Source organism: Hyperoodon ampullatus (genome assembly GCF_949752795.1).
Source record: "Hyperoodon ampullatus genome assembly, chromosome: 19".
Lineage (NCBI taxonomy): Eukaryota > Metazoa > Chordata > Mammalia > Artiodactyla > Ziphiidae > Hyperoodon > Hyperoodon ampullatus.
This window is the reverse complement of record NC_136932.1, coordinates 7,807,780-7,820,915: the sequence shown is the minus strand read 5'-3', so window position 1 is coordinate 7,820,915 and position 13,136 is coordinate 7,807,780.

The window sequence follows — 13,136 nt, the reverse complement described above, 5'->3', positions numbered from 1 at the left end:
GACAGCAGTGAAACTGTTGCTACTCGTGACTTTTAACCATTAGGTGTCAATTTTAAAAACATAGTATCTATTAATGTAAATTACTTAGCAACATGGCGTACTGGCGAAGGGAATAAAACCTGGTTTTGTCAGTTACCAATGACCTGGAGGAAGTTAAGTTCTCTATGCCTCAGTTTCCTCATTGGCCAAAGGGATATAATAACAATAGCTCTCTAGCTTTGTTGTGCAGATTAAATGGATTTATACATGAAGCAGCGGAGTGTTTGCTGAAGTTCCCAGGAGCCGGGACACCTCAGGTTCTGGGGGGGGGGGGGGGACCTCCGGCTCTGGCGGCACAGACCCGCCCAGGCTGGCCCGCCAGCAGTAGCCAGCCTGAGCAGTGACCCGCTTGCTCACTGCCCTCCGCAGCCTCTCTTGGCTGACAAACAGGAAGGTGGCGGGGCTGCCTGGGTGCCCCACCGCCCCTCACAGCCCTGTGTCTGGCCCCAGCCCTCCGCCTCTACCCGACGCTGCGGTGAACTTGGATGGTGCTACTCTCACCACAAGCCACAGTCCATCACAAATTGCCCTGTGGTGAGTTGCAAGCACATTTATAATTGATGAAGTCGGGGTGGTGGGGGGGCTGATTGCTGAGGTGTTTAGTAAACAAAACTCTGGGCCTTTGGGTGGGGATGGGGATGCTCGAGAGAAAATGAGGGGATAGAAAAGGGGGGGGCAGCTCCCTCCAAGAGCACTGGAAAGGCTCCACCTTTTGTTTTTATTATTAAACGTATTCTGAAATTGGTCAGTCCTACAGAAAAGGTGCAAGGATAGTATAAACTTCCGAACGCCTGTCACCTAAATTCACCCATTCTTAGCCTTTTGCCGTATTTGCTTTAGTTCTTTCTCGCTGTACGTATGTGTATCTAATATAACAAAATACACACTACTCTTCTTAGCCTTTTATCTTGCTAAACCATTTAAGAGTAAGTCGCAGAGATCACGGCCTGCCCCGCTAAATATTCCAAGGACATTTGCCTACATACCTACAGGAAAATGATCAATCTCAGGAAATTGAATAGCAACACAACACTATGATCTAATTTCCAATGCATTTTCTAATTCCACTGACTGTCTAACACCCTTCCTTATAGCAACTTCCTGTTTCGGTCCAGCCCGACAAAGTCTTCAACAGTCAAGGTCGCAGGAAACGGACCCCCTTTGTCCCTCGTCCCATGGCTGGCCAGGACTCTGCAGTCAGATAGGAGGGATGAAGCTGTGATCAGGTCAGAACACAAGGCCAAGCCTGGGATGACAGGTGGAGCCAGACATAAGATCTGGCTAAGCTTGGAGAGCCCTGGAAGCTTCCTCCAGGGGGTCCCAGGGGATGGAGTCCAGGTGAGCAGGGGAAGGGGCACACTGGTTCTCAAAGGTACTGGGAGCCCAAGGGAGACAGGAGGCTCCCATGCCTCCTGTTACAGCAGCCAATTCCTAGGTCCAGGTAGGTGGGGGCAGGAGAACTGTGTCAGGGAGATGGGGAGACCACCAACCTTTCAGGCACAGGAGCTGGGAGGAGAGGGACAGCTTTGTCAACTGAATGCTAAGTGGCTAGTTTGTATATTCATTCAACAAACGTTTATTACACCCTTGCAATGTACGGAGAACTAGTCTTAGGTGCTGGGGATAAGGCTGGATAGGGCCCTGTAGTGTTTATGTACGACTGGGGGATGTGATAGTTTGGATTGTGGTATGGAAATAGTCATTCGCCCACCCACCCCTGCCCACCCCCACATCCACATTCACACACCTGTTGCAAGAGGTATATGTTTCCCCACTCCACTGATATTGGACTTGGCCGTGATGCTTCTTATTTTGTTTTTTTTTAAATGGGTCTTTATTTGAGTATAATTGCTTCACAATACTGTGTTAGTTTCTGTTGTACACCAAAGTGAATCAGCCATATGCATACATATGTCCCCATATCCCCTCCCTCTTGAGCCTCCCTCCCATCCTCCCTATCCCACCTCTGGAAAACAGTATGGAGGTTCCTCAAAAAACTAAAAGTAGAACTACCATATGACCCAGCAGTCCCACTACTGGGCATATACCCTGAGAAAACCATAATTCAAGAAGAGACACGTAATGCTTCTTTAGCCAGTGGAATGTTAGCGGTGTATCATGAGCATCCTTAAATGTGCTGCGAGGTTCGGCTTGGCTTTTAAGTTCCTGCCATTCTCCATGGAAAGAATAAGCCCCACTAGTCCAAGGAGAATGAAGAAATGCTTGGAACAGACCTACACTGAAACCACTGCCTGGAGCTGCACTGCCTCAGCTCACCTACAAACTCATACATAAGAAAAAGAAATGCTGGGCTTCCCTGGTGGCGCAGTGGTTGAGAGTCTGCCTGCCGATGCAGGGGATGCGGGTTCGTGCCCCGGTCCGGGAAGATCCCACATGCCGCGGAGCGGCTGGGCCCGTGAGCCATGGCCGCTGAGCCTGCGCGTCCGGAGCCTGTGCTCCGCAACGGGAGAGGCCACAACAGTGAGAGACCTGCGTACCACAAAAAAAAAAAAATGCTGTTGTTTTAAGCCCCTGAGTACTGGGGTGGTTTGTTACACAGCATTATTTCAGTAATAGCTGACTAAGAAGGGCAGAGATAGAATATAAACAAGCCAACTAGCAAATGCATGACGTCAGGTGGTGAGAGAAACAGAAAGACAAAGAAAGCTGGAGAAGAGGAGGAGACCGGTGGGTGCCGCTAAGATAGGGCAGCCAGGGAAGGCTGTCTGATAAGGGAGCTGAGAGCTGAAGGAAATGGGGAATGAGTCATGTGGTTATCTAGGGGAGGGAATTTCAGGCAGCGGAAACAGCAAGTGCAAAGGTCCCGAGGCAGGAATGAGGTGTTTGGAGGAGCAGGACCCAGCGGAGGGGCAGGGTGGGCGTGACGCAAGACAGCTCAGGGAGGGGGCTGGGGCCAGACCCTGTGAGAAGGACGTGGAATCTTATTCGCATCATCTAGTATAACTTGTTTCCAGCTGTCTAATGAAAGAGCCTGAGAATGTGTGAAAAGGCAGAGGGGGGGTGGGGAGGCCACTGGCTGAGCCCCCTGCTTTGGGATCTGTAAGGAGAGGACCAGTGTAAGCCACAGTTGGGCCAGCGTCCCGGTGCCTTTTTCCAGCTTCATCCTCCTGCTGACGAGGCTTTCCCCACCCCTTGCCTCGGTGACCCCTCCCTGTGCTCTCTCCCCTCTCACCTCTCCAACAGCCCCAGTGCCTTCTCTGCTCCCCAAGCCCCTCACTGGCCATGCTCAGCCCTCAGCTTCCTGGTCCTCTCAGTCCGCCCCGTCTTCGCTCTCGAGGTGGGGACGACTCCCAGCTCTCCAGCCCCACCCTATCTCTGGGACCCTGGGCATTCTGTCAAGAGCTCCCTGCTTAGCTGTGGCCCCCGGGGTGGCCTCTCACACTGGACTTGGCTTACCGTGAGCCCATCACTGGGGAGGGGCTCTCAGTGGACTGTCTGAAACACAGGAGCCCCGGAGACCCTCCTCCCACCCCCAGAGTCCATTCAAGTTCACAGGTCAGCACCCCTGGGCCACTGGCTCCATTTTCTTCAAACGCTGATCCCAAAGTGTGGCTCCTCAGCCACTGTGTTGTGTGGCGGCTCTCCCCCTGCGATGGGGGAACCCTTCAGGGCCGGCACTGAAAGGCTTCTCCGGTTGGGTCTCAGCTGGCCTTTGCTCCCGGAGTTGACCCTCCCCTCCAGCCTAGCAGGAACCCCCCGCACCCCGCCCCCTGCCCCGGCCTCCAGCACACTTTGCACCTAGGTCCACGCCTTGCCTCAGGTATTTACTGAGGGCCTACTGTGCACAAGGCACTGTCCAGAGTACTGAGGGGCAGAGGGGTACTGGCAGAGCCTACAGCTCCTGGAGCCCCCCAGATGGCCCCCACCACCCTCCCTGCCCTCCTTCCCGCCCCTCCCTCCAGGCGGGGCCACTCAGGGCCTCAGTGACCAATGCCTCTCCCGCCACTTGGCCTCTTGGCACTTAAGCATATCTTGCCTTGGGTCTGATTGTTGTTTTAGATGAAGATTTCCTTAAAAAAAAAAAATTGTATAGCCAGGACATGGAAGCAACCTAAGTGTCCATCAACAGATGAATGGATAAAGAAGATGTGGCACATATATACAATGGAATATTACTCAGCCATAAAAAGAAATGAAACTGAGTTATTTGTAGTGAGGTGGATGGACCTAGAGTCTGTCATACAGAGTGAAGTAAGTCAGAAAGAGAAAGACAAATACCGTATGCTAACACATATATATGGAATCTAAAAAAAATATATATATGGTCATGAAGAACCTAGGGTCAGGACAGGAATAAAGATGCAGACATAGAGAATAGACTTGAGGACACGGGGAGGGGGAAGGGTAAGCTGGGACGAAGTGAGAGAGTGGCATGGACATATATACACTACCAAACGTAAAATAGATAGCTAGTGAGAAGCAGCCGCATAGCACAGGGAGATCAGCTCAGTGCTTTGTGACCACCTAGAGGGGTGGGATAGGGAGGGTGGGAGGGAGGGAGACGCAAGAGGGAGGGGATATGGGGATATATGTATATGTATAACTGATTCACTTTGTTATAAAGCAGAAACTAACACATCATTGTAAAGCAATTATACTCCAATAAAGATGTTAAAAAAAATTGTAGATGTAATGTATGCTCATTGTGGAAATATGGAAGATACAGAAAAGATAGAGGAAAAAAATCGCATAATCTTAGAACAGTTAAGTCTCCCCTTAAAAAAAGGTGTCTTCGGGCTTCCCTGGTGGCGCAGTGGTTGAGAGTCTGCCTGCCGATGCAGGGGACGCGGGTTCGTGCCCCGGTCCGGGAAGATCCCACATGCCGCGGAGCGGCTGGGCCCGTGAGCCATGGCCGCTGAGCCTGCGCGTCCAGAGCCTGTGCTCCGCAATGGGAGAGGCCACAACAGTGAGAGGCCCGCATACCGCAAAAAAAAAAAAAAAAAAGGTGACTTCAGCTGCTGGCCTTCCACACCCCTTCCTAGCAGAAAAGGGCAGTGTGGATTTCCCCAGCAGGAGGTGGGGCCGGCACTGGGGACCCCACAGTCATTTGGGCGTGAGCTACGGTCCGGTGCAAACGACCAAATCAAATCCTTCTCTGGGAGCGGGAAGAGTTTCCCAGGGGTGGGAAGAGAAAAGAAAGAACGTAAGAAAATTGAGTTCTTAATGAAAGTTGGGGGGCCCCACAGAGAGGAGACCCAGAGTCCGGGAAGTCCAAGAGAGCATGTTAAAATGGAGAACAGAGCCCCCAAAAACACCAGGAGGACCTGGCTCCTTCCCCACATACTGACCCTCAGCCCCTCTGAGATGCAGGGTTTCCCTTGCGAATGGGCATCACCACACTTCATAGGGAATGGCATGTGCCACAAAATCCCTTTGTAAACTGTAGTGTCCAGCACAAATGGAAGGGCGTGCTGCTGTCCTGTGTATGTCCAGCTGGTCTGTGCCCCATATTTCAAGGACAAAGACGACATTTATTCATATTTCTCCTCTGTGTGCCTTCGTGCCCAGCACCGGGGAGGATGGGAACACAAACGTTTATTATGCACCTGCTGTGTACTAGACACCCTGCAGGGGTCTCACATGGTTGGGTAGAAGGAACCTTGGGGCTCAGATCCACCCTCTGCACAGAAGGGGAAATCAAAGCTCACAGAGGGGGCTTCCCTGGTGGTGCAGTGGTTGAGAGTCCGCCTGCCAATGCAGGGGACACGGGTTCGTGCCCCGGTCTGGGAAGATCCCACATGCCGCGGAGCGGCTGGGCCCGTGAGCCATGGCCGCTGAGCCTGCCCTCACAGAGGTGACTCGACACTCCCAGGTAGTGACGGAGCCGGCACTCAGGCCCTGAGGAATGAGAGAGGGAGGGAGTGAATGGAGCATGAACAAGAGTGGATCCATAGTGAGTCTTAACCTTGCCTTTGCTCAGTGATCTGTGACCATAGCAGTACCGCTGTCTCTCCCGGGTGTGGACTTGTGCCAGTGGGCCTTGTCATGGGCTGCCCAGCTTTGTCACCCTGCTCCAGGAGCTCCAGCCTCTCCCTAGGGTGCAGGACACCACCCCCGGACACTCTGGCCCAATTTCTTACAGGCTGCTCTGGGATGGCAGTGTCCCAGCACTGCTATAAATAGCATCTCTCCTGGGCCCCAGACGGCCCGTTGGCAAACACTGTAATTTGCTGAAAAGTTTGGAATGTGTCTAAAAATGAAGAAGGCAAATGAGACCAGCCTTGAGGGGGTGCAGCCAGCGTATCCATTTCAGAGAAGTGCTGAGCTTCTCTCTTGCCCCTCACCGATGTCTTTGTGAGGACACTGAAGGCAAGGCTTCAGGGACAGGGGACAAATGTGAGTCTAGAAAGTAAATATTATCATTTCCACCGACAGCGGCCATGTCCTGTATTGGTCTCACCCCTGACCTTCCTGTCTGAAGAGGGAGAGGGGCTGCCACCACTGGAAGGGGGTTGCCATGGCTTAACCCTTTCCTGGACGTGCGTGCTAAATCGAAGAGGATGTGGTGAGCACGTAAGGATTATGAGATCCAGAAGGAAACCCCCCAAATAATTTTATCCAGCTCCCCCAGTTTGCAAATGAAGACATGATTTGACAAAAGCCAAACAGCAAATTGGAGCAGAACCAGATTTAGGCCGAGGTCTCTGGGATTCCGGTTTGGTGCCAAGTCTTGGACCCATGGCCTCCTGCGAGGGGCCACCTCTTTTAGGGAAGGGGGAGGGGTGCAGGGGAAGGGTCCGTGGCTCTCTGATCACACTGAACATTGACGAATCTTTCTGATGTTCTAGTCGGACTCTCACTGCACTCCTGGAAGGCACAGCCACTGTTCTTCTCGTGGCCCCGGGGATGGAGATTCATCCTCATCCACAAGCCAGAGAAAGGTCAAAGGGGAACTCACCCATCTGTCCTCAAGCCAGGATCAGGGATTTTCCCAACTCTGGATAGAACTCACTGATTCAAAAGCCATCTTTTATTATTCTTTGTGCTATCTTCTGGGGTTTTGATTTTCCCCTGAAGGAAGAATCAGAGCACTGAAAGTAGTGGTACAACGAGAAGCAGGAACTCTGAGCTGGAGCCCCAGATCCAGCACTGTCTCACTGCATCACCTTGCACAAGTCACTTCGCTTCACAGAGCCTCAGTGAACCCATATATAAAATTATAATGACAACAAAAGCTTCCATTAGGGCTTCCCTGGTGGCGCAGTGGTTGAGAGTCCACCTGCCGATGCAGGGGACATGGGTTCGTGCCCCAGTCTGGGAAGATCCCACATGCCACGGAGTGGCTGGGCCCGTGGGCCATGGTCGCTGAGCCTGCGCTTCCGGAGCCTGTGCTCTGCAATGGGAGAGGCCACAACAGTGAGAGGCCCGCATACCGCAAAAAAAAAAAAAAAGAAAAAAAAAAAAGCTTCCATTGATGGAGGCCATAACCCTGTGCTTTAACATGCATTCATTCTCTTTCTCCTTATAACAACCATACACAAGATATATTCTTATCCCATTTTACAGATGAAGAAATTGAGGCGGAGAGAGTATATAACTTGTCCAAGACCACACCATTTATTTAAAAGTTTGAAACCCACTGCACTAGATGTTCTGAGGTCCCTTTCGACCCTCATAATTCTGCTTTGGGGGCTCTAAACAAAATGGGAACTAGTAATAGCTCAGTTGGTAGCTCCCAGCTCTTGTCTGCTGAGAGGCTTTGAGGCAGGGGCAGGCCAGGAGTTGGGACAGTTCACATCTGTGGAGAGGCTATACATAGCGAAGGAACCGGGATCCCGAGGCCTTGGTCCTTCAGCAAAGGCCATGTCTCTGCAGGGTCACATAATGGGGAATTGTGGCTGAAAAGCTACATCTCGTGGCCAGTTTTAGAACTGCACCCCAGCAGAACTCCCTTCTTAATTTCCAGGGCGGTTCTAGAGGACAATGACGAAGGGGGGGAAATAGTATATTATAAATATTATAGACTAGGATGGTCGTCTAAATTCTTTGTAGAGTTTTAAAAACACAGGCTTCAGGGCCTCACCCCAGACCTGGAGAACCAGAACCTCAAGATAAGGGAGGGGGGAGTCTGATTTTTCGGCTCAGGTGATTCTGCTGCAGCCTAGCTGAGAACCCCAAGTATAGAGCTGTTAAGGGGGTGCCAGAGTGCTGGTCAGAAGACCTTCTCAGTTGCAGTGGTCCAATCGGTATTTCACTCCTTTCTGAGCCACTGGAATTTTCTAGGCTGCTGACAAAACTAAATCCACTAGGTATTATTTACAAAAGGAAGTCTAGCTGCACCTTAAATGTGACTTGTGCTTTACTAGGAAATAAAATGGCAGCTAATAAAGAAAACGTTCATATGGAAATGGAATCAGTCATTTTAGATCAATTTCAATGAATTTAGTCCATAGGCAGAGGATACAGAAGTCTTTCTTTCTTTCTTTTTTTTTTAATGTAGTGGTTCTCAACTGGCAGGGGGTGGCTCGTTGAGTCCTTCAAACACCAGCAACAACAGAACTCGCATAGTGGTTTATACTTTTCAAAGCACTTTTCATGTACTTTACCTAATTGATTCTTCCCAATCGTCATGACCTCCCGTTAAACCAATAAGCCTGAGTCTGAGGCTTGGGCAGTTATGACCATCTCAAGCCACAAAGTAAGTCAACAGGAGCATCTGTTTTCTCATGTGACCTGCTGCCTCTCGGTTCCTCCCTCACCCCCTAGTTGGATTGTCATCCCGCCCTTCCCCTGCTCAGGAAGCTGCTCTGGCTCCCCAGCAATCAAGTCCTAGTGCACAGGCCTGGTTTCGAGGCCCACACAGCCTGGAACGACCTTCTCTCCACCTGTATTTCCTGACTTTTCCCAGCTGGGCTCCTCCCCCTCCCCCTGCCCCCTCCCCCCCCTTGCTGGTATGCAAGCTGTTCCTTTGCACAGCACCCCCCAGAGGGAATAGATGACACGGAGAGGAATAGAGGGAGTGCTCTGTGGGGTGGGGTGGGGGGGATGCTGGCAGTGGGTCCCCTTCACAACACTCTCCAAATCCCCATGCATCACTTCTTCAGCCCCTACCAGTCCCTCCTCCTCCAGGAAGCCTTCCTGGCCTTGGTTGAATATCCACTGCCCAGCAGGGCATCACAGCTGCTCATGGCCTCCTATCTGCTCTCCCCCACACGTATGTCACACATACACCTGCCATTTGCCCTTTCTGCCCAGCACCTTAATTTTTTTGAGTTACTTCTCTTCGTCCCCTCTGTCACATGAGGGGGTGGGTGGATAAGAGAGTGCCACCGTCCATGCTGGAACCCACTGTGGGTCCGTGAACACAATGGCGTTGACTGACAGGACCCCTCCCTCCTGCCACCCTGCCCGCGGGGCATCAGCAGAAATCACTGCTGGCTACTGTGACCTCTAGGGCACTGGTCAGCACTACAGAGTGACCTAGGGGTCTGTTCTCTGGCTCTGGTTGTGAAATAATCAGAGCCAGTCTGGGGTCAGGAGGGCCAACTGAGAGTGGGGGGCTGGCATGGGGGAGGGGGCCGAGGGACGTGGAGTACTCACCACGTGCCACTCTCATGCCATCCCTGGGGCACAGAGGCAAATATTTTTACCCAGTACAGGTGAGGAAACAGAGGCCGGTGAGGCAGCACTGAAATTCACAGGCAGCCCTTTAACACCTGAGCTTGGCCCTGAGGCCAGTGCTTCTCAGCCCTGGCGGGGCAGTAGAGTCACCGGACGCCCTTTAAACACCCCAAGTCCCAGTCTGCACCCAGACCCTCTGTGGGTGGGACCCAGGTGACAATATTTTTCAGGTCCCCAGGGGATTCCGGTGTGCAGCCAAGGGGAGAACGGACACTGAGGGCTGAGAGAGCACTTTGCAAACTGTCCCTTCGTGTCACTGTGTGGCCCGTCGTCCACCTGAGCCTCTTCCCTGGCCTGTGAAATGGGGATAATTGCAGTCCCCTGAGTGGATGAGTTGAAGTGCTTCCTTAGGTAACATCGCGACCTGCACGCTTGGCTCCCTTTACCCCACTCTCCTTGCCAAAGCCCTTATCACATGCAATCATATTGTACTTTATATTTTCCAGATTTATCATGTTCACACGTTCAAGATTGTCACGCCTCTACCTCTGCTAGGACATGGTCCGCGTCAGGGCCGGGATCTTCGTCTTTGCATCATTTTATCTTTTGCTGGATCCCAATCACCAAGCAACTCACACAGCACTGGGCATATGGTAAGGGCTCAATAAATATTTGTTGAATGAATGAATGAATGAATGAATCACTGTGCCTGGCACCACAGCCGGCCTCTAATAAATGTCACTGGCATCACTGCTGCTGCCATGGTGGTGGCCACAGCCTTCCAGCCTGAACTGCTCACCTCCCGAGCTGTGTGCCATCCTAAAGCCACCCAAAGTCAAGCTGACTCTCCCGTCCCCGAGAAACTTGCCTCTGTGCCCTGCCCCTCAGGCCCCTCCTTTCTGGGCACCACCTGGGAGGAGCGACAAAGTTTCAAGATTTCATCTGTAATTCTTCGTAGATGAAATGTCAGAAATATTGGAAAGGCAGAGTCATAAATCTATCCTAATATAGCATAGAGCTTATTAATGAAGAATAAATCACCGAAGGAAACCTCCCCAGAGTACTTTGCCAGGGCCTGCAGGGAGGATGGCATATTTATGTGCAAGTGTATCAGGTCTTTTACTTTCTCAGATATATGGCCAAGGCAGATTTGTCAGGGCAGTAGCCTTAACATCCACCAATTATATTTTTTTCTGGTAAAAATTAATCTATTCTGTAGAAACCTCCTAAGCATTTATTGGATTAAGACCACATCCAAATGTAGAAAATTAAATATACACACACGGCACGACACACACCACTGTAGGATTTTGGCAGGCCTGGAAATAGAACGACTATACGCCCGGCCCCAAGAGGCTCCCCCAGCAAAAAAATCAGGTTGAAGGAGCTGGAAGGGCCCATCCTCACTGCACAGGTGGGGAAACCAAGGCCCAGACAGGGGACATGCCTTACTCATGGTCATGGTCACCCACTTGGCTAAGGCTGATGTGAGATGAGAAACCCTGGTCCTTATTTCTGCCCCGAAAAGATATCCACATCCTAGGGGATTCCCTGGCGTTCCAGTGGTTAGGACTCTGAGCTTTCACTGCCAAGGGCGCGGGCTCCATCCCTGGTCGGGGAACTAAGATCCCACAAGCCATGTGGCATGGCCAAAAAAAAAAAAAAAAAAGTTCAAAAGATGTCCACATCTGAATCCTCTCAATTGCCCTAATGTGAATATGTTACTACATGGGAAGATAGACTTTCCAGGTGGGATTAAACCAAGGATGGGGAGATATCCTCCACAGGTCTAATATAATCGAAAGGGTCCTTGTAAAGGAAAAAGGGAAGCAGGAGAGAGAAGAAGTGAGAACCGAATCGAGGCCAGAATAATGTGGTGGCTTCTAGAAGCCGGAAAAGGCAAGGACGTAGAATCTTTCTTAGAGCCACCAGAAGGAACGCAGCCCAGCTGACACCTTGGTTTTAGGACTGCTGACCTCCAGAACTGTAAGATATTAAATCTGTACTGTTTGAAGCCACTAAACTTGTGATCATCTGTTACAGCAGCAAGAGGAAATTCACATGGTGTTAAAGAGAAGCTCTGTCCCAGGAAACTGCACTGGGCAGTGTCTGCAGACAGTGCTAGACAGGGAACCCCATCCCTGAGGGTCACCCCACGTGATCACCGGCAGCAGGTGGCTCCTCCTGTCCAGAGGCCATGGGCCACTGCCTCCCACCTGCTCTCTGTGACACTCTCACCCTTCCGTGCTGGGTTGCAATGGGCTGTTTTCCCATTTGCTTGGTCCCTTGTCTGCAACTTTTCTGCAGGCTGACCCACCCCAATCTTGGGAGAGGAAGTCACTCCCCTCCAAGGGTTATCGCTACGCTCCCCTGCCCCTTTTCTTACCTCTGAGAAGCTAAGGAAACAGCAAGATTGTCCAGGGCATCCTTCCCCCCAACCCCTGCAGCCTCTCCTGTTCTCAGCTACCAGCCCTGCCACCCCTCACGGCCTCGGGAGCCACAGAGCCACGAGGCCCCTTCTCGATGCCTCTTTGGGGACCTGCTCCAGTCTGGCGATTGCTCTCTCCAACCCTGGGTCCTCAGGGACAGAGCTGTGGGTCAGGGCTCCTAGGGGCAGCACCTGGGGAACAGACCCAAATGGAGGGGAAGAGGGAAAGTGGAAATTTGTGAAAAAGAGGTTGGCAGTGGCTGTGGTAGTCGTTCTCGAAGTCTGGCCGGTGGCCTGCCTAGCCTGGCTGGCGGCTTATTAGAGTGCATATTCCTGGACACCCCTCTTTTTTATTAATTATGGAAAGGGTGTGAGGTCAGACACTCAGGGCTGAGCCCTCCCAGTGTGGGAAAGTTAGGCAACCTCTCCAAGTCCCAGTGTCTCTTCCATAAAGAGGGGGTTCTGATTTGCACATGACAAGAATTATGAGGATTAACATAAATACATAAAGCACAGAGGCAGAGCTGTGGTTACCTTGCCTATATCCCCCAGGGCCCCATCATCTTGGAGCCCAAAGGACCTAACTTCTGACTGTCTGTGGGCCTGGAAGTGCCACAGAATGAATGCCCCCGGTCCACTCAGCAGGCTCACACAAGGACAGAATGGACTTGGTGTATAAATACCCCAGCTCCCCCTTCCCTCAGGCAGATCACTCTGAGGTGTGGCTCCCACACTGGCTCCCTAAGTCCCCCAGCGAGATTAAGCCCCAATCACTCACAGGGGTAACCTGCCTAGTAACACACCCCTTGTAAGCTGTCTTCCCTTCCCTGCCTCACTTCCCCATGCTCCTGCTGGAGCTGGCTTTGAGCACCTCTCGGATAAACAACTTGCCCTTGATTCCTTGTCTCAGGCTGGCATCCAGGGAACTCCAGGCTGAGATGAGCCCTAGCACAGTGTCTGGCAGCCAGGAAGTGAATTCTGTTTGGCTCTCAGTGTGGAGATCAGGTTAGTCCAGATCAGGGGAAGTCACTGCAGGGCCTTAGGTAGTGCTGTGGCCTGGAGGGGGTTGTGCAATCACTGCTGTCCA